Raw genomic sequence first — 26,365 nt, forward strand, 5'->3', positions numbered from 1 at the left:
CAGCGCGGCGCCAATCATAACAGAGATTCAAAGTTGTAATGTTCCCGCCCATATTACAGAGTCGGCGGCAGCGGGGATGCAGGTAAGCGTGACATGGCTGGATGGGGGGAGACGCTGGATGGGGGGAGACGCTGGCTGGATGGGGGGACGCTGGCTGGATGGGGGGACGCTGGCTGGATGGGGGGTGACGCTGGCTGTATGGGGGGTGACGCTGGCTGTATGGGGGGTGACGCTGGCTGTATGGGGGGTGACGCTGGCTGTATGGGGGGTGACGCTGGCTGCATGGGGGGTGACGCTGGCTGCATGGGGGGTGACGCTGGCTGCATGGGGGGTGACGCTGGCTGCATGGGGGGTGACGCTGGCTGCATGGGGGGTGACAATGGCTGCATGGAGGGTGACAATGGCTGCATGGGGGGTGACAATGGCTGGGGGAATACATTGCTGGATGGGGGGTGACAATGGCTGGATGGGGGGATACATTGCTGGATGGGGGGTGACGCTGGCTGGATGGGGGGTGACAATGGCTGGATGGGGGGATACATTGCTGGATGGGGGGTGACGCTGGCTGGATGGGGGGTGACTCTGGCTGGATGGGGGGTGACGCTGGCTGCATGGGGGGTGACGCTGGCTGCATGGGGGGTGACGCTGGCTGCATGGGGGGTGACAATGGCTGGGGGAATACATTGCTGGATGGGGGGTGACAATGGCTGCATGGGGGGTGACAATGGCTGGGGGAATACATTTCTGGATGGGGGGTGACAATGGCTGGATGGGGGGATACATTGCTGCATAGGGGGAGACAATGGCTGGTTGGGGGGAGACGCTGGCTGGATGGGGGGTGACGCTGGCTGGATGGGGGGTGACGCTGGCTGGATGGGGGGTGACGCTGGCTGGATGGGGGGTGACGCTGGCTGCATGGGGGGTGACGCTGGCTGCATGGGGGGTGACAATGGCTGGGGGAATACATTGCTGGATGGGGGGTGACGCTGGCTGGATGGGGGGTGACGCTGGCTGGATGGGGGGTGACGCTGGCTGGATGGGGGGTGACGCTGGCTGCATGGGGGGTGACAATGGCTGCATGGGGGGAGACAATGGCTGGATGGGGGGATACATGGCTGCATATGGGGGGGACATCGCTGCATTTGGGGACACATTTTAAAAAAAGTATCGGTATTCGGTATCGGCGACTACTTGAAAAAAAGTATCGGTACTCGTACTCAGTCCTAAAAAAGTGGTATCGGGACAACCCTACTTTTAACATTCAATTTCGATTAAATTTTCTTGAACGAAAACCACATTCACTGTTAAAAATACATTTCTTTAAGATTTTTCATCATGACCCTTTGGTTACTGTGGTAAAAAAATGATTTAACTTCACTAATGATTAGAAAATCAAATAAGTGTTCTTGAAATTAAAATTTTCAAAGAAAAATAAAGATGAAGTGTGTAGACCATTTAGGCCTCATGCACACTGCTGCTATTAAACTCACATTTTTGTGAGTTTTGGCTTTTTTTTTGTTTTTTTCCCTGCCCCTAAACCCCCCTCTATGTTATCCTATGTGTCCATACACACATGGATGTTTTTAGCAGTTTATCAGCAGAGGAGTTTATAGGCTGTTTTTTGAACGCCCTAAAATTGCATTCAGGAGCAGGACTTCTGACCACATAAAACGCTAAATGCTCATAAATGTGCAATAACGCGCATAAACTCTACGCACATTTAGCACTTCAGCATTTGTTTATGTCAATGGACACCATAAATTACAATACTGGCCAATGAAATAAACTCAGAAAAACTCTCTGATAAACTCATCTAAAAATACAACTACAAATACAAACTACAAATACAAACAGCATTTACAAGAAACCAGTGTGCACGAGGCCTTAATGTTTAAGAAAAACATGATCTTCTGAAAGCCCTGGGGCGTTTTATTTTCTGGCTCGCTTTAACATTATGCATTACAGAGAACCTACAAACCTACGTTCTTGCGATGCTTGGCAGTACATAAATGCAAATCGGCAGTGAACCACAATGTAACCCATCTTTATTTCTGGTTTAATATGTGTTGGCTGGCATTCAATTAAAAATGAATGGGCTGCCTAATGCAGTACAGTACGTTAAATACACATGGGTTGCAGTAAGCTACACTAAGAGCCGGTTCACACTACAGCGGCACGACTTCGAGGGCGACTCTGCATGTCGTCCTGAAGACGACTTCAGAGGCGATTAGCAAAATGACCTCTGTATAGAAGTCAATGCAAATCGCCCTGAGCCACCCCTGAAGTCGTACAAGAACCTTTTTCTATGAACGGTTCTATTGCATAGAATGGGACGCGACTCGTCAGGCGCCTGACGAGTCGCCCCAGTGTGAACCGGCTCTAATGCATGGTATCAAAAATAAACAAGCAGAACAGGGGTTTTACAGTCTCTGCATCCATTTGTTTGTTTATGGGTGGGAGATAATAAATATATATATATAATATTAAACCACTTGCTGACCAGCCGCCATAGTAATACAGCGGCAGGTCGGCTCTATTGCACAAATTTCCGTAGGTGTACGTCAATTCGTGCAATAGATACAGTGGGTGCGCGCAAGGCGCCAGAGGCGCGCACACCTAATGTCCACACACGATCACACCACAGAGAGCCAGAATTCCCGATCTCTCAATGTAAACAACCAGATCCCCATTCTGATAGGGAGTACAGAGTGATCATCTGTTGCTAGTAATCAGGAACAGCGATCTCTCTCTACTCCCTGTCAGTCCACTCCCCCCACAGTTAGAAACACCTCCCAGGGAACACATTTAACCCCGTCATTACCCCTTAGTGTAAACCCCTTCCCTGCCAGTGTCATTTATACACTGATCACTGTATAAATGTCACTTCCAGTGAATCAAGTCCGTGTCCGTGGGACAATTTTTGACTGTAATTTGAATTGGATACCCCAAGTCAATCAATGTATACGCAACGCACTGTATTACATCAGGTGTCTGAGAAAGGTCAAAAATCTGTTCTCCCAGAACCACCGGAAAGTTTTGGTTCAATCTCTTGTCAACTCCCGGATTGACTTCAACAACATTGTGTATCTGGGCATGCCTTTAAAGTGGCTGAAGAAAATTCAGCTCGTACAGAACCAGGCTGCCAGACTAATCACCGGCCTAAACAGGCGGGAGCATATTACCCCTACCCTGCGATCACTACTCTGGCTCACTGTGGCTGATCACGTTGAGTTTAAGGCTTTGTCTTGCCTATCGTGCTTATCATGGGATGGGCCCGCAATATCTGAATTCCTTGATAACGCGATATGCTCCGGCACGAACACTCAGATCATTAACAGCTGGTCTTGTCACTTGTCCATCTGCCCGCTTGCTTACTTTTGGGGGCAAGGGCTTCTATGTGAGAGCCACCGTTCTATGGAACAGTCTCCCTGCTTCCATTCGGTTACTCCCTTCTATTATGGTCTTCCGTAAAAAGCTAAAAACCTGGCTTTTTGAGAAAAAGTATGCCGAGTTATGTTATGCCTTGTTTCCACTGAACGTAACGGTTCGGGTCAGTATGTTTGGAACGGTTTAGAATGGACCAGTCTATTCTCGTGAGTGTTTCCACTGCAAATCGGAACGTCGGGACCATACAGGATTTGGAAAAAATGCCTAACGCGTCCACCAATCAGTGAGATGTATTTGTAGGTCCGCCCTAATGGAACCGTTCCATTTCTATGGCCCCACATCTGAAGCAGGACCCAGAATGGTCCGGTACAGTTCGCTTTTATGGCACGCTTTCATAATGGAAACACCCAAAATAGCGTACCGAACCGATCCGCTCAGTGGAAACGAGGCATTAGTTCTCTCTGGTGTTTTTCGCTGATCTGTTTCTTAGTCTTTCTTATTCTTTTCTTTCTCTATATTTTCTTCACTCCCCGTTTTGATTTATTTATCTTCAGTTATGCGTCTTGCGCTTAGACACTGCCCTAACGGGCTAGTATTTGGCACATTTTAAATCTATTAAATCAATCAATCAGTAGCAAAAATTATTTTTTTTTTTCAAAATTGTCTGCCTTTTTTGTTTATAGCGCAAAAAATAAAAACCGCAGAGGTAAGCAAATACCACCAAAAGAAAGCTCCATTTGTGGGAGAAAAAGGACTTTAATTTTGTTTGGGTACAGCGTCGCACAACCTTCAGTTAAAGCAACGCAGTGACGTATCGCAAAAAATGACCTGGTCATTAGGGGGGTAAATCCTTCCTGGGCTGAAGTGGTTAATACTGTGTATACAACACAAGGCCCGCGGGCTGAATCCGACCCTCCAGGCCATTTCATGTGGCCCTCACACCTCTCCTGCAGCTGCCGGAGAGCTCCAGCCCTCCTCCAGACCCCTACTTTCTGCTTTCAAGCAATGTATCCATCTTCTTCCCAGCAGCAGCATAAGGAAAGGGGGGTGCACAGTGATGTAAGGGACAGTGGGGGACTCAACTTCTGATGGTGAGGTGGCTCTTAACATCTAATGTAGGGGGAGGGGATGCATGGACATCTAATCTTACAGATACAACCTTTTGAGGGCAATCATAATGCTGATGTGGCCCACTATGAAATGGAGTTTGACACCTCTGCATACTATACATAAATATATATACATATTTCTACCTACAATCTCAAATTGTAGAGGCTAAGACATAGGACATATGGAGGTGTAGGGGGAAACGCTGTAATCTTATGCCAACATGTTACTGTGATGTTTCTTTTTGTCAAGCACTAACACTTTTTTTTTGTTGCGTTTTACCATCCTATAAAGAGCAGAAAAATAAAATCACTAAATATATGCCGTTTGCATATATATATATATATATATCTATATATATATATATATAGAATCTCAACACTTAAAATGTTTGTAGCATTGGCTTTTACAGCAGTAGCAGGTGACCGCTACGTGTTTTGGTATATTTAACTAAGAGTTTCCAGTAGGATAGGAAAATGTTTGAACATTGTACCATTTTCCTAAATTATACACTTGGACATTTTATTTTAATGAGTTCCTCAGTTTAGTTGCACCCTTTGCACTTAATACATTTTGTGCACAAGTGTCATCCAAGTAACTTGAACAAACGCAGCTAAAACTTCATAAAAGAAATGGCCATAGTAAGTCCTTAACCAGTTAAGAACTGCCGCACGACTAAATACGTTGGCAGAATGGCACGGCTGGGCATATGGACGTACAGGTACGTCCCCTTTAAGAAGCCCAGCGAGCGCGCCGCTGCCCGAGTGCTCGCGACCTGGTCCTGTGCTCCGTGACCGGGCTTGCGGGGAGAGGTAAGTGTAAACAAACCTCTCACCGTGCTTTCTAGTGAGCCTGTCACTGATCGTCTGTTCCCTGTCATAGGCAACGACGATCAGTGACGTCACTCGCCCAGCCACGCCCACCTACAGTAAGAAACACACATTAGGGAACACTTAACCCCTTTAACACCCACAGGTTAACCCCCTCACTGCCAGTGTCATTTTCACAGTAATCCAGTGCATTTTTATAGCACCGTTTGCTGTAAAAATGACAATGGTCCCAAAATAGTGTCAAAAGTGTCCGATGTGTCCGCCACAATGTCACAGTCACGATAAAAATCGCTGATCGCCGCCATTACTAGTAAAAAATAAATTAATAAAAATGCCATAAAACTATACCCTATTTTGTAGACGCTATAACTTTTGCGCAAACCAATCAATAAACGCTTATTGCGATTTTTTTTCTTTTACCGAAAATAAGTAGAAGAATACGTATCGGCCTAAACTGAGAAAAAAAGTGTTTTTTTATATATTTTTGGGGGATATTTATTATAGAAAAAAGTTAAAAATATTGAATTTTTTTTTTTTTTTTAATTGTCGCTCTATTTTTGTTTATAGCTTGCAGAGGTGATCAAATGCCACCAAAAGAAAGCTTTATTAGTGTGAAAAAAAGGACGCCAATTTTGATTGGGAGCCACGTCGCACGACCGCGCAATTGTCAGTTAAAGCGACGCAGTGCCGAATCGCAAAATGGGGCCTTTAGCGGCATAATGGCCCGGGACTTAATCAATATGAGTTAACGCTGAACTCTGGGCAGATACAGTATAAAAGGAATATAACATTAATGCAGCTCAGTAATAATTTCTGGCCATTATTAATTGTACTTTTTCTATGTAAGCAGTGTAAGTACCCTGACCTAGTATCAGCACCATTAATGTAAGGCAGCATTTTGAACACATAACTGTACAATAACATACTCTGGAACCCTGTATGCTTTATGTTACACATTCTGAATCGCTGTCCATTGTACCATGTGCTGCATTTTACACTTTCCAAACTGCTACACTCTGTACATTCTGTATATTGCATCCCCCTGACTCCTGCATTCTGCATATTACATAATCTGAAACATTATACCCTGTAGCAGACTGCTGCACGGTGTACATACATGTATTTTATATACAGTGGACAACCTTTTGCATAGTTACATAAGAGAACTGCTGTGTTATTCATGCTTTGCTGTATATAACATGTTTTAAATCACTCCACTATGTGTATACTTTGCTTTGTGCACTACATTCCTCAGACCACAGATCTCTTTATGCTGTGCTGTAAAATCCACTACCACGTTTTTTTTTTTTAATCTGAAATTGCATCTTTTCGAGTGAATGGACACGCTTGTCCTAGTTAAATGTGAAATACACACAGAGGGCTAGATTCTACAATGATTTACGCCGGCGTATCTATAGATACGCTGCGTAAATTCAAAGCTGCACCGGCGTATCTTCTTTCTGTATTCAGAAAGCAAGATACGCCAAAATTAGGCTAAGATCCGACTGGCGTAAGTCTCTTACGCCGTTGTATCTTAGGGTGCATATTTACACTGGCCGCTAGGTGGTGCTTCCATCGTTTTCGGCGTAGAATATGCACATGACCTAGATACGCCGATTCACAAACGTACGTGCGCCCGGCAGAATTTTTGCGCCGTTTGCCTAAGGCTTTTCCGGCGTAACGTTGCTCCTGCTTCTATGAGGCGTACGCAATGTTAAGTATGGACGTCGTTCCCGCGTCGAATTTAAAAATGTTTACGTCGTTTGCGTAAGTCGTTCGCGAATAGGGCTGGACGTAATTTACGTTCACGTCGAAAGCAATGACGATTTGCGGCCGAATTTCGAGCATGCGCACTGGGATTCTTTCACGAACGGCGCATGCGCCGTTTGTAAAAAACTTAAAATACGCGAGGTCAACAATGATTTAAATAAAACACGCCCACATCATCCCCATTTGAATTAGGCGGGCTTACGCCGGCCCACATACGTTACGCCGCCGTAACTTAGGACGCAAGTTCTTTCTAAATACGGAACTTGCGCCCTAATTTACGGCGACGTAACTGAGATACGTTAGCCCATAGTTGGGTTAACAGACACATGAACTGATGCACCGGTACGTATGAAAACAGAACTGCAAAATAGGTACAGCACATGCATTGATGCGTCTTTAGATCCATGCATTGCACACCAGCATACAGTGCCTTGAAAAAGTATTCACACCCCTTGAAATGTTCCACATTTTGTCATGTTACAACCAAAAACGTAAATGTATTTTATTAGGATTTTATGTGATCGACCAACACGAAGTGGAAGGAAAATTATAAACATTTTTTTTTTTTTTTTTACAAATATGTGAAAAATGTGGTGTGCATTTGTATTCAGCCCCCTTTACTCTGATACCCCTAACTAAAATCAAGTGGAACCAATTGCCTTCAGAAGTCACCTAATTAGTAAATAGAGTCCACCTGTGTGTAATTTAATCTTAGTATAAATACAGCTGTTTTGTGAAGCCCTCAAAGGTTTGTTAGAGAACTGTAGCGAACAAACCGCATCATGAAGGCCAAGTGAAGCTTTGGTGAAGTTTAAAGCAAGGTTAGATAAAAAAAAAAAAAACAAGCTTTAAACATCTCACAGTACACCGTTTAATCATCTGAAAATGGAAAGAGTATGGCACAAGTGCAAACCTACCAAGACATGGCCGTTCACCTAAACTGACAGGCTGGGCAAGGAGAGCATTCATGAGAAAAGCAGCCAAGAGGCCCATGGTAACTCTGGTGGAGCTGCAGAGATTCACAGCTCAGGTGGGAGAATCCGTCGACAGGACGACTATTAGTCGTGCAATCCTCAAACCTGGCCTTTATGGAGGAGTGGCAAGAAGTAAGCCATTGTTAAAAGAAAACTATAAGAAGGCCCATTTGCAGTTTGCGATAAGCCATATTGGGGACACAGCAAACGTGGAAAAGGTGCTCTGGTCAGATGAGACCAAAATGTAACTTTTTGGCCTCAAAGCACAACGCTATGTGTGGTGGAAAATTAACACTGCACATCACCCTGAACACACCATCCTCACTGTGAAACATGGTGGTGGCATCTTGTTGCATTGATGCTTTTCTTCAGCAGGGACAGGGAAGCTGGTCAGAGTTGATGGGAAGATGGATGGAACCAAATACAGGGCAATCTTAGAAGAAAACCTGTTAGCGTCTGCAAAAGGCTCGAGACTGGGGCGGAGGTTCACCTTCCAGCAGGACAACGACCCTAAACATACTGCCAGAGCTACAATGGAATGATTTCGATCAAAGTATATAGTGTGTTAGTACGGCCCAGTAAAAGTCCAGCCCTAAATCCAATTGAGAATCTGTCGCAAGACTTGAAAATTGCGGTTCACAGACGCTCTCCATCCAATCTGACAGAGCTTGAGCTATTTTGCAGAATGGAAAAAAATGTCACTCTCTAGATGTGCAAAGCTGGTAGAGACATCCCCAAAAAGACTTGCAACTGTAATTGCAGCGAAAGGTCAGTCTACAAAGAATTGACTCGGGCTGAATACAAATGTACGTCACACTTTTTTTTACATATTTTTTTTGTAAAAAATTTAGAAAATCATTTTCCTTCCACTTCACAATTATGTGCTACTTTGTGTTGGTCTCTCACAATAAAAAAAACAAGTAAAATACATTTACGGTTTTTGGTTGTAACATGACAAAATGTTGAATGAATGTATGAATACTTTTTCAAGGCGCTGTAATGCAATACATTGTATAACACCTGCTCTGCAGCACACCATAATGCTCATGAAATCTGTGCACAAAAAAAAGGGTTGTCTAATGCAGGTTTCTCAACCTTTTTTCGGTCGAGTCACCCTTTAACCACTTAAGGACCGCCTAACGCCGATATACGTCGGCAGAACGGCACGGCTGGGCACAGGCACGTACACGTACGTCGCCTTTAAGAGCCCAGCCGTGGGTCGCACGCACCGCCGGCCCGCGCCGCGACCCGGTCCAAAGGTCCGTGACCGTGGCACCCGTGGACCCGATCGACGCTGGTGTCCTGCGATCGGTCACAGGAGCTGAAGAACGGGGAGAGGTGAGTGTATACACACCTTCCCCGTTCTTCACAGTGGCAGTGTCATTGATCGTCTGTTCCCTGATATAGGAAAAGACGATCAATGACGCCACACGTCCAGCCCCGCCCCCCTACAGTTAGAAACACATATGAGGTCACACTTAAGCCCTACAGCGCCCCCTAGTGGTTAACTCTTAAACTGCAATGGTCATTTTCACAGTAATCAATGCATTTTTATAGCACTTTTTGCTGTGAAAATTACAATGGTCCCAAAAATGTGTCAATTGGCCGATGTGTCCGCCATAATGTCGCAGTCACGAAAAAAATCACTGATCGCCGCCATTAGTAGTAAAAAAAAAATATTAATAAAAATGCCATAAAACTATCCCCTATTTTGTAAACGCTATAAATTTTGCGCAAACCAATCGTTAAACGCTTATTGCGATTACCAAAAATAGGTAGAAGAATACATATCGGCCTAAACTGAGGAAAAAAATGTTTTTTATATCTTTTTTGGGGATATTTATTATAGCAAAAAGTCAAAAATATTGAATTTTTTTCAAAATTGTTGCTCTATTTTTGTTTATAGCGCAAAAAATAAAAACCGCCGAGGTGATCGAATACCACCAAAGGAAAGCTCTATTTGTAGGAAAAAAAGAACGCCAATTTTGTTTTGAAAACACGTCGCACGACCGCGCAATTGTCAGTTAAAGCAACGCAGTGCCGAATCGCAAAAAGGGGCAAGGTCCTTAACCTGCATATTGATCTGGGTCTTAAGTGGTAAAACTTATAGACAATCTCAAGGCATCCTTTAAAATTATGAACAGTCTCAAGGCGCCCCATTCTAAAATGTTAAATAACGATTCTAATAGCTTAGATAATGCATAATGCAGCAACATCCACAAGTAGGACACCCAACGTTAGAGATGATTTATTCTTCCAAAGCAAATACACTTTTGCCCACTGGAACTGACTAGTATTCCAATTTTTCTCTTATCCCTCAATTTCTCTCCATTAATCAACTAATGTCACACCAGTGCTGAGGGAGAGGGGCTCAGGAGCGCCAGACAAGGATGCTGTGGAGGCAACAGACATCCTCCTTATTAACTGATGATGTCATTGTTTGTTAGGATAACAGTGTCTGGAAAGTTGTAATGGTGTATAATGAAAACTTGTGGCTTTGTGTAACTAAAGGGCAGGCTTGATCCACCTGCTGGCTTGTATACAATTCTTGATCAATTTGTAGGCATTTTGCCAAGGCACCCCTGAAGAAACCTCAGGGCACCCTGGTTGAGAAAGGCTGGTCTAATGCAACATGCAAAATACCATATATTATTGCCCTTTCAGTAACACATTGCAAAAGTCTAAAAGGGGCCTGCATAAGTGATGAATGAAATTGTTAAACTTTTCTATTCAATCAGAACATTTTGAAAATCATATTGAGAATAAAAACTCATACAGTAAAAAACATTTAATGTAAGGTTCACATTGATGGGCACAACAAAATTTGCCCATCAACATGCCCCTTATTTTATGTTAAGGTTCACTCTGATGGGCACCATTTATGGTTACGGGGCACTCTGATGGGAACAACAAAATGTGCCCATTAGCATGCCCCTTAACGTAAATATACCCATCAGAGTGCCATTTACCATAAAATAAGGGACATGCTGATGGGCACTCTGATGGGGACACATGATGTAAAGGGCACTCTGATGGCATCTAATTTAAAGGGGCACTCTGATGGGGACAAGTGATGTTAGGGGGCACACTGATGGGAGACACCAGATGTAAGGTGGCCTTCTGATGAAGAAATCGGATGCAAGAGGCCACTCTGATGGGGACACCTGATATAAGAGGATACTCTGACAGTGGCAATTGATTAATGGGGTAGTCTGATGGGGACACCCAATGTAATGAATTTCTCTGGTAGGGGGAACACTATTGGGGACATTTACAGAGTGTGTGGAGGAATTGGTGAGAAAAGCGCCAAAGAGCGTGGCAAAATAAAAAAAGGAAAGTAGACACGTACACTTTTTCATGGCACATACCGTATTTTCCGCACCATAAGACGCACTTTTCCCCCCAGAAATATGGGGTAAAATGTCTCTGCGTCTTATGGTGTGAATATACAACAGGCACTGCCCCTCGCTGGCACCACCCCCCGCCCAGTGCGGGGGCTGCATCTCCGCGCGAAAGAAGCCTCCCCTCTGCCGAGTCCCGGCTCCAGCACACAAACTGTCCCCAGCCAGCTACAGACCCCCAGGCAGGCCTGTAGTGATGAATGGCGGCGTGACTTGGCCGGTGAAGGAGGGTGGGGATGAGCAGCCCATAAGCGGCCAGTGATTGGCCGCACTCTTAGTTACTGACGGAGGCTCCGTCTACCCTCCTCCGTGACATCCAGGCTCAGCGCAGGTGTGCGGAACCGAAACAGAGAGACAGTTGCTTGGCGTTGTGTAATCATGGGCAGGAGGTGGGGGTGGGGCATTACATGCTAAGCTTTAGACGTCCGAGTGGTGACCCCTGTGCCTAATGATCCTATGGCTGCCACTGGCAAGTAAAAAAAGTTGCAGCCACAAGTGCTGCGTTTTTTGGCAATGGTCAGTCTGTGTTTTTGGGCAATGGTCAGTCTGTGTTTTTGGGCAATGGTCAGTCTGTGTTTTTGGGCAATGGTCAGTCTGTGATTTATGGCAATGGTCACTCTCCGTTTTATGGCAATGGTCACTCTGCGTTTTATGGCAATGGTCACTCTGCGTTTTATGGCAATGGTCACTCTGCGTTTATGGCAATGGTCAGCGTGCGTTTATGGCAATGGTCAGTGTGCGTTTATGGCAATGGACAGTCTGCGTTTATGGCAATGGACAGTCTGCATTTTTTGCAATGGACAGTCTGCATTTATTGCAATGGACAGTCTGCATTTATTGCAATGGACAGTCTGCGTTTATGGCAATGGACAGTCTGCATTTATTGCAATGGACAGTCTGCATTTATTGCAATGGACAGTCTGCATTTATTGCAATGGACAGTCTGCATTTATTGCAATGGACAGTCTGCGTTTATGGCAATGGACAGTCTGCATTTTTTGCAATGGACAGTCTGCATTTATTGCAATGGACAGTCTGCATTTATTGCAATGGACAGTCTGCGTTTATGGCAATGGACAGTCTGCATTTATGGGTTCTTGGAAAATATTTTATTACACCATTTGGTTCAGAATATATTTTTTCTTGTTTTCCTCCTCTAAAACATAGGTGCGTCTTATGGTCAGGTGCGTCTTATGGAGCGAAAAATACGGTACTTGTGATTTGGACCTCAGACAAAATTATTATTATTTTTTTTACCGGACTTCCTTGAATTTTAATTCATTACCTCTGCACTAGTGCTTTTTGCAACTTGTTTGCACAATTTGTGTTCAATGTCCATATTACCCAAAATTACTTTTAGAGCTCTCAGTTGAGTTGTCTCTTGCCAACACCTAATGTTTGAGATAAAGTAAGCATTTCTCATCATTTTGGCACCCCTAGACATACCAAGCATTCAACTCTACATGAGCATTTTTTTATTGTTGTTGGCCTTTAGTTTGAAAATGCTCATTCTAATTGTTAATGGGGACAATTCAACTATTGTATTGGACTGTAATTAAAATTGACAGTGAAGGATAGAACATTCTCCTTGTTTCTTATCTGAACTGAATGAACTGTAACTGGTAATCTGTTTTTTTTATTTGGAAAAATAGTACTTTTTGTGAATCATGCTGGGTAAAGTTTTCACCAGAATAAAAACATTTGTGTTCACGAACATTCGTTGGTTTAAGTGATTATATATGTTATTCGATTGTATGAAAAAACAATACAAAAGTTTCTGTACAGTGTATGCAAAATTGGATTTCAAAATAGATGACAGTGTGTGCATATATAATATATGCTTCAGTTGGAGTGACTTATGCCGCGTACACACGATCGGTCCATCCGATGAGAACGGACCGATGGACCGTTTTCATTGGTTATCCGATGAAGCTGACTGATGGTCCGTTGCGCCTACACACCATTGGTTAAAAAAACGATCGTGTCAGAACGCGGTGACTTAAAAAACAACGACGTGCTGAAAAAAATGAAGTTCAATGCTTCCAAGCATGCGTCGACTTGATTCTGAGCATGCGTGGATTTTTAACCGATGGTTGTGCCTACGAACGATCGTTTTTTCCCCCATCGGTTAAATTTAAAACAAGATTGCTTTTTTTTAACCTATGAACAAATAACCGATGGGGCCCACACACGATCAGTTTTGACCGATGAAAACGGTCCATCAGACCATTCTCATCGGTTTAACCGATCGTGTGTACGCGGCATTAGACTTAAACTTGAAAAATGCCTACAAAAGGATCATCCACATGAAACAGTGTCCACTTCATCCGTTATTATATACTGTATTTATTGGCGTATAACACTCACTTTTTTACCCTGAAAATAGAGGGTAAACTGTGCCTGCGTGTTATACGCAGGGGGCTGTGGAATGTTTTTTCCCCTAAAACTTCCCTCCTAAAGTTAGGGTGCGTGTTATACGCCTGTGCGTGTTATACACCGATAAATACGGGTAATTCCTGTGATTGATATACAGGGAGTGCAGAATTATTAGGCAAGTTGTATTTTTGAGGATTAATTTTATTATTGAACAACAACCATGTTCTCAATGAACCCAAAAAACTCATTAATATCAAAGCTGAATATTTTTGGAAGTAGTTTTTAGTTTGTTTTTAGTTTTAGCTATTTTAGGGGGATATCTGTGTGTGCAGGTGACTATTACTGTGCATAATTATTAGGCAACTTAACAAAAAAAAAATATATACCCATTTCAATTATTTATTTTTACCAGTGAAACCAATATAACATCTCAACATTCACAAATATACATTTCTGACATTCAAAAACAAAACAAAAACAAATCAGTGACCAATATAGCCACCTTTCTTTGCAAGGACACTCAAAAGCCTACCATCCATGGATTCTGTCAGTGTTTTGATCTGTTCACCATCAACATTGCGTGCAGCAGCAACCACAGCCTCCCAGACACTGTTCAGATAGGTGTACTGTTTTCCCTCCTTGTAAATCTCACATTTGATGATGGACCACAGGTTCTCAATGGGGTTCAGATCAGGTGAACAAGGAGGCCATGTCATTAGTTTTTCTTCTTTTATACCCTTTCTTGCCAGCCACGCTGTGGAGTACTTGGACGCGTGTGATGGAGCATTGTCCTGCATGAAAATCATGTTTTTCTTGAAGGATGCAGACTTCTTCCTGTACCACTGCTTGAAGAAGGTGTCTTCCAGAAACTGGCAGTAGGACTGGGAGTTGAGCTTGACTCCATCCTCAACCCCAAAAGGCCCCACAAGCTCATCTTTGATGATACCAACCCAAACCAGTACTCCACCTCGACCTTGCTGGCGTCTGAGTCGGACTGGAGCTATCTGCCCTTTACCAATCCAGCCACGGGCCCATCCATCTGGCCCATCAAGACTCACTCTCATTTCATCAGTCCATAAAACCTTAGAAAAATCAGTCTTGAGATATTTCTTGGCCCAGTCTTGACGTTTCAGCTTGTGTGTCTTGTTCAGTGGTGTTCGTCTTTCAGCCTTTCTTACCTTGGCCATGTCTCTGAGTATTGCACACCTTGTGCTTTTGGGCACTCCAGTGATGTTGCAGCTCTGAAATATGGCCAAACTGGTGGCAAGTGGCATCTTGGCAGCTGCACACTTGACTTTTCTCAGTTCATGGGCAGTTATTTTGCGCCTTGGTTTTTCCACACGCTTCTTGCGACCCTGTTGACTATTTTGAATGAAACGATTGATTGTTCGATGATCACGCTTCAGAAGCTTTGCAATTTTAAGAGTGCTGCATCCCTCTGCAAGATATCTCACTATTTTTGACTTTTCTGAGCCTGTCAAGCCCTTCTTTTGACCCATTTTGCCAAAGGAAAGGAAGTTGCCTAATAATTATGCACACCTGATATAGGGTGTTGATGTCATTAGACCACACCCCTTCTCATTACAGGGATGCACATCACCTAATATGCTTAATTGGTAGTAGGCTTTCGAGCCTATACAGCTTGGAGTAAGACAACATGCATAAAGAGGATGATGTGGTCAAAATACTCATTTGCCTAATAATTCTGCACTCCCTGTATGTATATATATATATATATATATATATATATATATATATACAGTATATTATTAGTTGGTAGGTTAATGAACTTATGTAAAGTAAAACCTTGGATTGCAAGCATAATTTGTTCCGGAAACATGCTTGTAATCCAAAACACTTGTATATAAGAGATAATGGAAACTTAGATTATTCGTTCTGCAACCATTTATTCCAAAGTCCTTCAGTTTATAGTCCATATAAAAAGATTCTAGCAATGCAATCATAAAATGTCCATCCACAAGGGGATTGAAAGGGAAATTCCAGCAGGAGCTACAAAGTATTAAAGAGAAGAGAGGTGCCTCTAAGTGTAGCGATATGTTGCTAAATGTTGTACCTTCATTACATGTAATCAGATTGCTACAATAATGCCCGGTACACACGATCCGATTATCGGACGAATGGTCGTCTGTTTTTTTATGCTAATCTCATGTCGAATCTGATGAGTTTATTAAAGTCACGAAAATTCTCGTACGGCAGAATAAAAAATCAGAAGTGATGTCGTGTTGTAATGCATTTGTATTGTATTTTCGAACGACAGCTGTACTGATTAAACGAAAATCGTACGATCTGGCATCGTACGAAAATAATTTCCGTGCATGTTTGATAGGATAAAATCAGATGAACTGTCCTGATCGGCTCTCGGAAGCTCTGTACTAATGATCCGATTATTGTACGATCGTTTCGAAAGCGGCATTTTTCGTACGATTTTCGGATCGTGTGTATGGGACTTTAGAGGCTCCTCTCTTCTCTTTTATACTCAGTTGTGACATGACGCTACTCTTATATCAAGACATCGCTGGTATATCAAGTCAAAATGTATTAAAACATTTTGCTTGTCTTGCAATTCGATCTGAAACCGAGGTTTTACTGTATTTATAAATATATTTCTATACTTGCCTGTTGTTTAATTCATAAGTAATAAAAAAAAAACTGTTTAATACATCTGGGAATCTATTCAAGAAGCAGGTCTTCACACAAATGTTGAGTGCCTTCAAACAATATTTGTTTTCTTAGTTGCTCCGATAAATAATTTCGTACAAGGGTTTGAATGAAAATCTAGCCATGTGTAGCTAGCTTTAAAGAGGTCTAAAAACTCAGCGGGTGACTAAGCCAAACCCACATTCACCTAACTAAAATCAAAATTTACATTTTATCTAGATTGGCATTATTATGCAAAATACTCCTATTGTGCATTTTTCCTGAGCCTGTACTGTTGTAATTACAAGGTTCACCAGCTATAGTCAAGACATGTTTGTCAGTCAGTATATATTATCTTTTTACTTGCAGCAGCAGTAGAGGAAATTGTAAATGAAATCATAAAGTGGGAAGTTAATTGAGAAGGAGAAGTCAACTCTGTTTGCTATACGACTGCCTTGCTTGCATTGTTTACTTTTCAAGTCAACCTCATTGCCACTTTTTAAATTCTTGCACCAGCAGTACAAAACAAGATTAAAGAGCTTTGTTCTCTTCTATAGATGTTTACTATCTACATGGTGAATACAACATATGTCACAAACCATGTCCTTTGGGGTGAGTGGGTCATTGACTACATGCAATCATTGTCTCTGCTCTTTTCGATTGCATAGTTAATTGGCGACTTAAATCCACAGGGACAAGGCTGGAGAGGTTAGGTTTTAAGCTGAATAATAAGCAGCCAAGGTGTGAATAAATTGGAATAAGAGCAGTTTCGATAGGATTAAAATGAAATCATTCTCTTGGATTGGGGAATTTTGTTTGCGGTTTTAAATTGTCAGTAATAAACGGCTCATTTGGGCAAGGGTTATACAGACACTGATAAAAATGTTTTCTATACATCTATATTGTTGAAGTCCTTTTTAACTGTCTCTGCCCCTCCAATAATAAAAGCTGTATTACTGTTTGTTTTCCTTGAACAGGTGGAACGCAGGGTAACTTTTCTAATAATTGCCCTTATTAACCTCTAATTTGTAGGTGGCTACTTCTAATTGATCTAGGTCATGGGAAGGCTGATTTTAGTAAAAGCCTTTAACATTAAACTAAATATAAACACAAAAAAGACAAAACGGATGGGATATACTACTTACACACAACTTAAAAATTGAATTTTATTGTATACAAAGGATTAAAAAAAAAAAAAAAACAAGCAGCAAAGTATATGTTTGAAAGGGCCCCTAGGCTTAGCCACAGGCTTGACCCCCCTATATATCCCTGCTAGTAGACCAGACCACCATCTCCCAGTACATCATATTGATATCATATAATTGGTAGGTCACATTAAAATATGACAATGTTCAAAGGCAGGAGGTTCTGCATCTGTTTTTTTTTTCTTTTACATGAAGGTCCCGAAGGGTCTAGCATGTTTCGTGGTGTGTCACTTCCTCAGGAGACCTTAGGGTAATATCATATACAATAGAGTGTGTCTAAAGATGATGTTGCGTATTGATCAGGAGTGGCAAGGACACCTCAGAGGCTATAGTTCAAAGATCAACAAGGAATGGAGTGGGTAGCAAGGAGCTCAAAACCAGGGGCTATATATATATATATATATATATATATATATATATATATATATATATATATATATATATGACAAAATAATCATTAGTGGATGCCAGATATGGAAAGTAGTGTCCCAAAGGTTGCCCCTAGCGCTGTGCTTAAGGGGCCTGCACCAAAAGTCTTTTCACTATTAATGAGCCAGCTGGTACTAGTTTCTTTAATTGTTATGAAATCAACAATAGATTGATAAGTATGGTAGTTTATACTTCTCAATCTATTGCAGCATCATCTTTAGACAACTCTATTGTATGTGATATTATCCTAGGTTCTCCTGAGAAAGTGACACACCGGAAAATGCATTGGGAACTTTGAGACCTTCCTGTATATTTTACAGGTGCAGAACCTCCTAACATTGAAAATTGGCATTTTTTTTGTGATCGAAAAATGATATGATCTCAATAAGATGTACTGATGGAGTTCTGGTCTACTAGCAAGGGGATGCAGATGTCCAGTCTGTGGCTTAGCTTAGGGGAAATTGTGAACATATACTTAGCTGCTTGATTTTATAAAATGTTAAACTTTAGTACAAAATAAAAGGTACTTTTTAAGATTTTTGTTTTGTGACTTCACTCCTGTGAATTGTGGCACTGTAAAATTTCCTTTTATCTTTTCGTCTGTCTGGTTTATAATTGCAATTTGGGATGTGGTGCGATCCATTAAATATTTAATCTTTATAATTACGGTAACTAAATTTAGCCCAGTCTCCCCCATAATTTAGCTGTACGCAGGGCAGCATGACATCTCTGTCTACCTAACTGAAGTAGAAAGATAGCCAGAAGATTGGACAACTTTGCCAGTCAGTGATTCTGCAATCTCTGATAATCTATAATGACCATTTCTGTCTATTTATAATCCAATTGTTGTGTAGGTCGAATGATTGAAACACAGATATCCAGTAATCTATTGCACAGGTGGTTTGGAATAAGTCACATCATGCAGTATCTTTCTCTTACGATCTCCCCATCTTTACATTTACACAGGCATGCAAGCACGTATCCTTTGCCTATTGCAGTCTGAAAAATGTGTGTTTGCAAGGATTCAGCAAGGTTCTACAGCAGCTAAGAGTTCTGCTTTGGAGTGTATGATTTTCCTCCCAGATTTCTGCATTGCTGCATTTACCTTGCCACATGTTCCCTGCTCGGATCAGTTGTATGACATGCAGATATGTCTTGTATATGACCAGCCATGCCCAACAATTAGGATATTAGATGCCTGGTTTCCCATAACTACAGTATGTATCAGAGCAAAACGACTCAAACACCTTGCTATGCACACCATGGTAGAACAATGCCCAGGAGCCAGGTAGGCACTACACATCTTTCGACTGTCCAATCTATGGATTACATCGTCATGAAACCAAACAAAAGTCATTTTTCTCCTCCGTGTGACAGGTTGCTGATCATTTTGTTATTAAATCTCTACACTGTTGAGATGAAAAAGAGTGGTCCTTTTCCCAAATTCAGCATTCCTTCCCTTACATGGCTCTGCAATGAAACCTTTGGATATGTAATAAAGCAAAATGTTACCTTGCAGCTTTGCATCCCCCTTCTTGTACAGAAAAAGCTCCTCGGCAGTATGGTAGTGCAGCACTGCCAGACATCACCGACAACTAGCAAACACCTTTCCTCTTGTTAGCTGCCGTGTGCTTATACTCAGCGTCAGAGTTGTCACCTATTTGTATGATTTAGTAGTAGAGGAAAAAAAACTTGATGGGACAGTCGGCTAGAATTGAGACATCTCCTAAATGACTGCGATTGCAGCAGTGCTGTGCAAGAGCTCATTCCTTCTGTCCTTGGCAACAGACTGGTGCTTCATAGATTCCCAGGGTTGTTCCAATTTGTGTTTAGTGGAAGTGCTGCCGAACAGGCTTCCTTTAAAGGCTATTATTAACCCTTCCTCTTCTTCTGTCGGAGAGACTACCAAAGCATTTCAAAGATTCTGTTCCACTGTAATCAGGTTTTTCTTTCTCGTCAGCCTTTGTACATCCAAGTTTGAGTTTTATTTTTTATTTTTAATAACTGGTAATTTGTTTTTGTTTGCTTGAAGGTTTTATTGCACTTGTATTTAGGCTGTCTTTGAAAGGGGAGTGCGTAATGTCATGGTTATGTCAAGCTAAAAGCTTTTTCGAAAGTGATGCCTTAAGCAAGTGATGTTAAATAATTCAAGTTTTTAGATAAATCATTAATTTTGTTTAAAGGTTTAATTAACAAGGCAGTGTGGAAATCAGCAATGGTGTATTAACTCATTGCCACCAATTACGCCCTAAATTAATTCAGATTAGATTAAAGATTGTTTCTTTTGGGTATAGCTTGTCATTAATATGCCCCTGGACACTAGAGGGCAGTTGAACCTTCAGGCATGATCTAAGTGAACTTGGGAACCTGCATCCACAGGTGGAATCCTAAACAAGAATTGTCACTAAGAGCCTGCTGAAAGCTTAAAGTAGATGTAAACCCGATTTCATGAAATTTGAGCTGGGCACATATATCTGCAGAATTTTGTTATCTCTCTTCAAAGCACTATGTCCTGTAGCTCTCTCCTGAACCGTTCCTCTGTTATCAGCCTGATAACTCCTGACAAATTCCCTGACACATTAGATAAAAACAGCCTGACATTTCTGTCAGGGGAGGTTCCTAAAATAGATTAGCAGGGAGCTGGGCCTGTTACAAAACACCTCTGAGAGAGTCTGCCTATGATGAGAGGGGGTGTGTGCCTTTCCTCCAATCAGCAATTTTAGCTATCTTGGCTGTATGCCCAGACATCACACTCTGTGTTAAACAGGACGAGAAAATCTCCTAACAGGATCTGAACTTTCTAAACAGTATATAAATGTAAAACCTATGTAGGGAGATTTGGTAAATCCCTGTGTATCATCTGTTCACTTCACTGGGTGTATGGAGGGTTTACATCCACTTTAATGCCTGTCGAATCTTGGCTCTGAGAAGTTTTGGCTGGTTTCATTTGCAGATAGCTCATAGACCTAGGGATCGTCAGCCCAAATCGCACAATTTTCATCTCATGTCTAAAGGCATCTTTTCTGTCTTTGACCAATATTGAAAAGACCTTGCACACAACCCATTAATAGGCTGCAAGCTAAAAGTGAATAAACACCTAAACTGATAAATGAAACAAGTATGCTGAGCTAGTGTACTTTATCTTTACTGTCTTAAAGGGGTTGTAAAGGTACATATTTTTTTTCTAAATAGCTTCCTTTACCGTAGTGCAGTCCTCCATCTACCTTATCCTTCAAATTTTGCTTTTAAATGTCCTTATTTCCTATGTTCTTCTGTCTGTAACTCCACACAGTAATGAGGGGCTTTCTCCCTGGTGTGGAGTGTCGTGCTCGTCCTCTCCCTTTGACTACAGGAGAGTCAGGACGCTCTCTACGTTGCAGATAGTGAAAGGAGCTGTGTGTTAGTGGGCGTCCTGACTCTCCCGTAGTCCAAGGTTCCAGCTAGCGTAGAACCTGCGTAACTCCCGAACCCGGAGTTACGCAGTGACGCTAGGTCCGGGTTCTACGCTAGCTGGAACGCAGGTGGATCGCAAGCCGCGGTTCCCATTGGCGCATATAAAACACCCGGCAGTGTGTTTTTATTAGCTATCGCATAGCAGTTTTTATACCTATATATATTTTACTTTTGTTACATTATTGTCTGGCCATTGTTGTTAATAACGCTGGTATAATCAGCAGTGTTGGGCCAAATAAAAACATTTTTTTTACTACACCATGGAAGGCGCTTTTTCTTCTTTTCTCTGAGGATTACCACATCATATTGGAGACCCTCCATCTGGATGGAGAAGGAAACTAGCTGGGAGAGAGCAACCTTGGGAAGCTTGCATTATATGCGATACACCCCCGGAGGGGTAGTAAGAGCTGGTGAGTGGGGACCCTTGAGGGGGAACACCGGAACCACTTGCATATCCACCACCTGTGACATAGAAGCACCTTCCTCACTATAAAAGAGCTTGCACTCCCAATCCCTGGCTGAAATTATGGAACTTTGACCATTTCTGATTATTAAGCTAATACTCTGGGATGGACTCTGGCACTTAACTAGTGCTTATTGTATATATCTTTCCTTTTATATACAAATACTTTCGATATATATACATTATTATACACCTGTACCATATTGGATGTGGATGGCTGGGTATACCCTCATTTATTAACTATTTATCTATCGTTCATTTGTGTGGATCTGTATACTCATATTTTTTCACTCTACATATATTTTTTATAATATCATATATATTTTTTTATATATTTTCTCACACTATCTGGAATTACTTAGTCAAATATATGTTAATACTGTGTATCACGTTTGGTATGTGAGGATTTACACATTCCCACTCATAGATCCCACAGGGATTGTGTAGATTCTTTATTTACACTTTTTGAGTAACAATTGGGATTAATACAGGCATTAATACCCTTACCCCTTCTTGCATGTTTGACACTTTTTGTCTTTATTAGGGTCAACCTCTGCAAAGAGGTCAAACACTTACCTGTGCTGTATATAGGGTAGGTAGCGCCACCACCCCTTTCTCTTCTCTTTATTCAGGTTAGACAAATAAGCATCACGTATGTCTATCTGTGCATAAAGTTATAAGCCATTATCTGAGGCTGGCCATATATTATACAATTTTCTCGTAATATGAGGTCAAACTGAAATAGTTTCAAATTGTATGTAATCAGGCAGGCCCTTGCACTACATAGCCAAAGGTAAATCTAAAAGAAATTGAATAAGAAAAATGTCTAATGTATGGCCAACCTAAAGTATAACCAAAGGCAAAAATTTATTTTTAGTTTTGGATAGAGTGCAGAGGAATAACAACACCTGACAGTTTTTATTGCTGTCTGTGCCCCCGTTACGGAGATTCACCCTCTCTATTTGTCCTGTTTATCATTATCATTAAAAGTGAAAGTAAAAAGAAAATCCCACATTTTGGGTTGTCCCCAGAAAAGTAATAGAGGGGGAAATCTTCCTATGGGGACACTAATTCTGGTGACCCGGGGTCCCTAAAGAATCTTCTTGCTTCCTGTTTGGCTATGGAACAGGAAGTGAAGGGAAATCTCCACAATGGGACACAGATGGCAAATAAAATCTGCCAGGGGTTATAACCCTCCTCTGCTCTATCCCAAAAAAAAAAAAAGAAGTTTTGCCAATAGTTCTACTTTAAGTGTGTACTCTCAATATATCTTTAGGCTGAACATAGAAAGGCACATACCTTCTCACTAACGATACATTGGAAGGTATTTGATCATATGTGCATAAGGCCAGGATGTACTGCGATCCTCATCCAGCAATGAGAGTGGTGGACGCACTGTATTTTTGATAAGTGTAAATGATCAGGATTTGCTCACAGATCAATTTTTCAAACATAAAATGTATGTTTTGTGTCACCGGCGCTAAACAATATTGTGTATATATAAAAAAATATAAACTAGTGTGTACTATCGATCTGCTGCAGTACTGTGAACACTTCAAAAATTATAAGCAAAATATGTTACTGCGCCAATCCTAATTTTTAGTGAAGCTATAATTTATAAATCAACAGCGTATTGTGAACTCAAACCCCCAACAAAAAAAACCACCATAAATAAATACACCAAAATCAATTGTGACTATATATATATATATATATATATATATATATATATATATATATATATATATATATATATATATATATATATATATATATATATATATATATATATATATATATATATATAATATGTGCAACTGTTCCAGAATAAATCTGAAACTAAAAATAAATAAATAGACTAAATAGCTCTCAATCCAATAAGTAAAAGTCCAATGCTCAAAAACTCAAGGTGCTCCTTAAAGTGGTTGTAAACCCACTTTTTTTACTTTTACCTACAGGTAAGCCTATAATAAGGCTTACCTGTAGGTAAGGAGAATATCTCCTAAACCTGCACGGTTTAGGAGATATTCCCCTCGCAATGCGGCGCATGCGCAGGGGGGATCTACGGCGAAAGGACCGGCAGCCGCTGGACCTTGCCGAATTTAAATCTCCCGCGCGCACGGGAGTGACGTCATCGCCGCTCCAGCGAATCACAGCGCTGGAGCGGCGATACCCTCGTTCCAAGGTAAGTATTTCAGAATGAGCTAATATGCGGTGCTTATTAGCTCATTATGACTTTTGCCTTGCAGGAAAAAAAAAAAAATTTTGGATGCGGGTTTACAACCGTTTTAAATGAGTAGTGAATCTTTCACCGAATTGTGCCACCGCCACCAACTTCCAAAATGCACACTCACCAGACCCAGATATAACAGTCGCCTTAAGAAATTGGGGTAGATGTTTCCTCTCTTTACAGCCAACACGCTTCCTGATGACGCAACACCGATTGCGAAATGCGTAGAGGCTTCTGGGTAAGAAGCAGGTTGGGCGGAAATACGCCGCGCCCCATCCCCTGCCGCTGAACCGCATAGAGACGGAGGCGTGGAGCGCACGCTGATAGAGGGAATTATCACACGGATGAGCGTTGGTGGCGCTTGTTACTGCTAGAAAGACTTGTGCCCGGTCTGAAGGCACAATACCATGTGAGTGAGTTTTTTTATATGTTTTATACAATTAAAGCAGCTTGTGAGCATACTGCACCAGGATGAGCCCCTTGTTTTAAGACAATTAGGGCCCTTTCACACGGGGCGGATCAGTAATGATCCGCCTCCGTGTGTCCGTCAGCTCAGCGGGGATCCTCCGTAAAATCCCCGCTGAGCCGTCGGGTGACAGGGCGGTCCCCGCACACTGTGCAGGGACCGCCCTGACTTTCCTCCGCTCTCCCCTATGGGGGAATCGGATGAACACGGACCGCATGTCCGTGTTCACCCGATCCAATCTGCTAGACGGAAGAAAAATAGGATTTTCTTCCGTCCGAAAAATCGGAGCTTTGCGGAGGCGGGTGATTACGGGTGTCGGCGGATGGTTATCCGCTGACACCTGCAATCACATAGGGACCAATGTATGTCCCGTTTTCATCCGCAACGGATGGATGGACATACGGTCCGCACATGTGAAAGGGGCCTTAAGGTACCACCTCTTGCATTAAAGGAGGAAAATAGCGTGTTGGCTCTAAAGAGAGGAAACATCTCCCCCTATTTCTAAAGGCGATTGTTATATCTGGGTCTGGTGAATGTGCATTTTGGAAGTTGGTGGCACAATTCGGTGGAAGATTCACTACTCATTTAAGGAGCACCTTGAGATTTTGAGCATTGGAATTTTACTTACTGAACTGAGAGCTATTTGGTTGGTTGGTTTATTTTTAGTTTCAGATTTATTACAGTTGCATATATATATAGTCACAATTGATTTTGGTGTATTTATTTATGGTGTTTTTTCTAATTGGGGGTTTGAGTTCACAATACGCTGTTGGTTTATTAATTATAAGTTCACTAAAAGTTAGGATTGGCACAGTAACATATTTTGCTTATAATTTTTCAAACATGAAGCAAGATCTTGCTGAATAATGATTACCTTTTAAATAATGAGGTGCTCATTATCACCATCTATTTCAGAAACATTTCAGTGATCTTAATGCTAAAATTCAAGAGCATGGTTTGCCTTTGTCATGCAATTTTTAGTCGGCCGTAGTGCTCGAATTCCATAAATACCAGCTTAAACAGTGATAAAAACCTTTAATCAAAAAAACATGCAGACGGTGATTGTTTACTACCTTGTGGAATTGCTAGTTGCCTGCCATACTAATTTTCCATTATGTTTGTGTTGCTGACCCAGAAAAAAATCTACACATTAGAAGCGCCGACTTTTCTTATTGCATACCTGTTCAAGGTTAGTAGCTTAGAAAGTATTGAAACCAGGAACAGCCAAAGAACTGCTGTATTTAAAGCATGTCAGCATTAAAAGAGAAGTATGGGATATATCCAGTTTTTCCCAGATTCATACTTACCTAGGTGGATGCAGCACAGACCAATGTTGCAGCTGCCCCCTGGCGTCTCTGCACTGAGAACCGAGCCACCGAACACTGGCGATTGCTCGTTTCTCACTCCTCCCCAAGCGGAGAGCTGCTGACTGTCAGTCAGCATCTCTCCTGCTCTGCTCCTCCACACTCATTGGAGCGATGAGCTGTGGAGGCAAATGGAAAAAGAAAATATGGACAGCCGCACTCCAAAAAACCTTGATGGTTGTCTTTATTTAAAAAAAGGAAAGATGCACTACAAGTCACAGCACACAACACGGGAGTAAAACATGTGACGCG

The 26,365-nt window shown here is 41.8% G+C and overlaps 2 protein-coding genes across 5 annotated transcripts in view; one reads left to right on the forward strand and one right to left on the reverse strand.

Moving 5' to 3' along the window:
- The window catches only part of GPER1 (G protein-coupled estrogen receptor 1), a 33,144-nt gene extending 13,064 nt beyond the window's left edge, over nucleotides 1-20,080 (reverse strand). For both annotated transcript variants that reach the window (XM_040356737.1, XM_040356736.1), the window contains exon 1: nucleotides 19,650-20,080. The gene's annotated coding sequence lies outside the window, so the exon portion shown is untranslated. The remainder of the gene's footprint in view (nucleotides 1-19,649) is intronic.
- Nucleotides 1-26,365, forward strand: part of C6H7orf50 (chromosome 6 C7orf50 homolog) — a 430,899-nt gene that overhangs the window by 78,077 nt on the left and 326,457 nt on the right. The gene's annotated exons all lie outside the window — the stretch shown is intronic.

This window comes from Rana temporaria, chromosome 6 (genome assembly GCF_905171775.1).
Source record: "Rana temporaria chromosome 6, aRanTem1.1, whole genome shotgun sequence".
Taxonomy (NCBI): domain Eukaryota; kingdom Metazoa; phylum Chordata; class Amphibia; order Anura; family Ranidae; genus Rana; species Rana temporaria.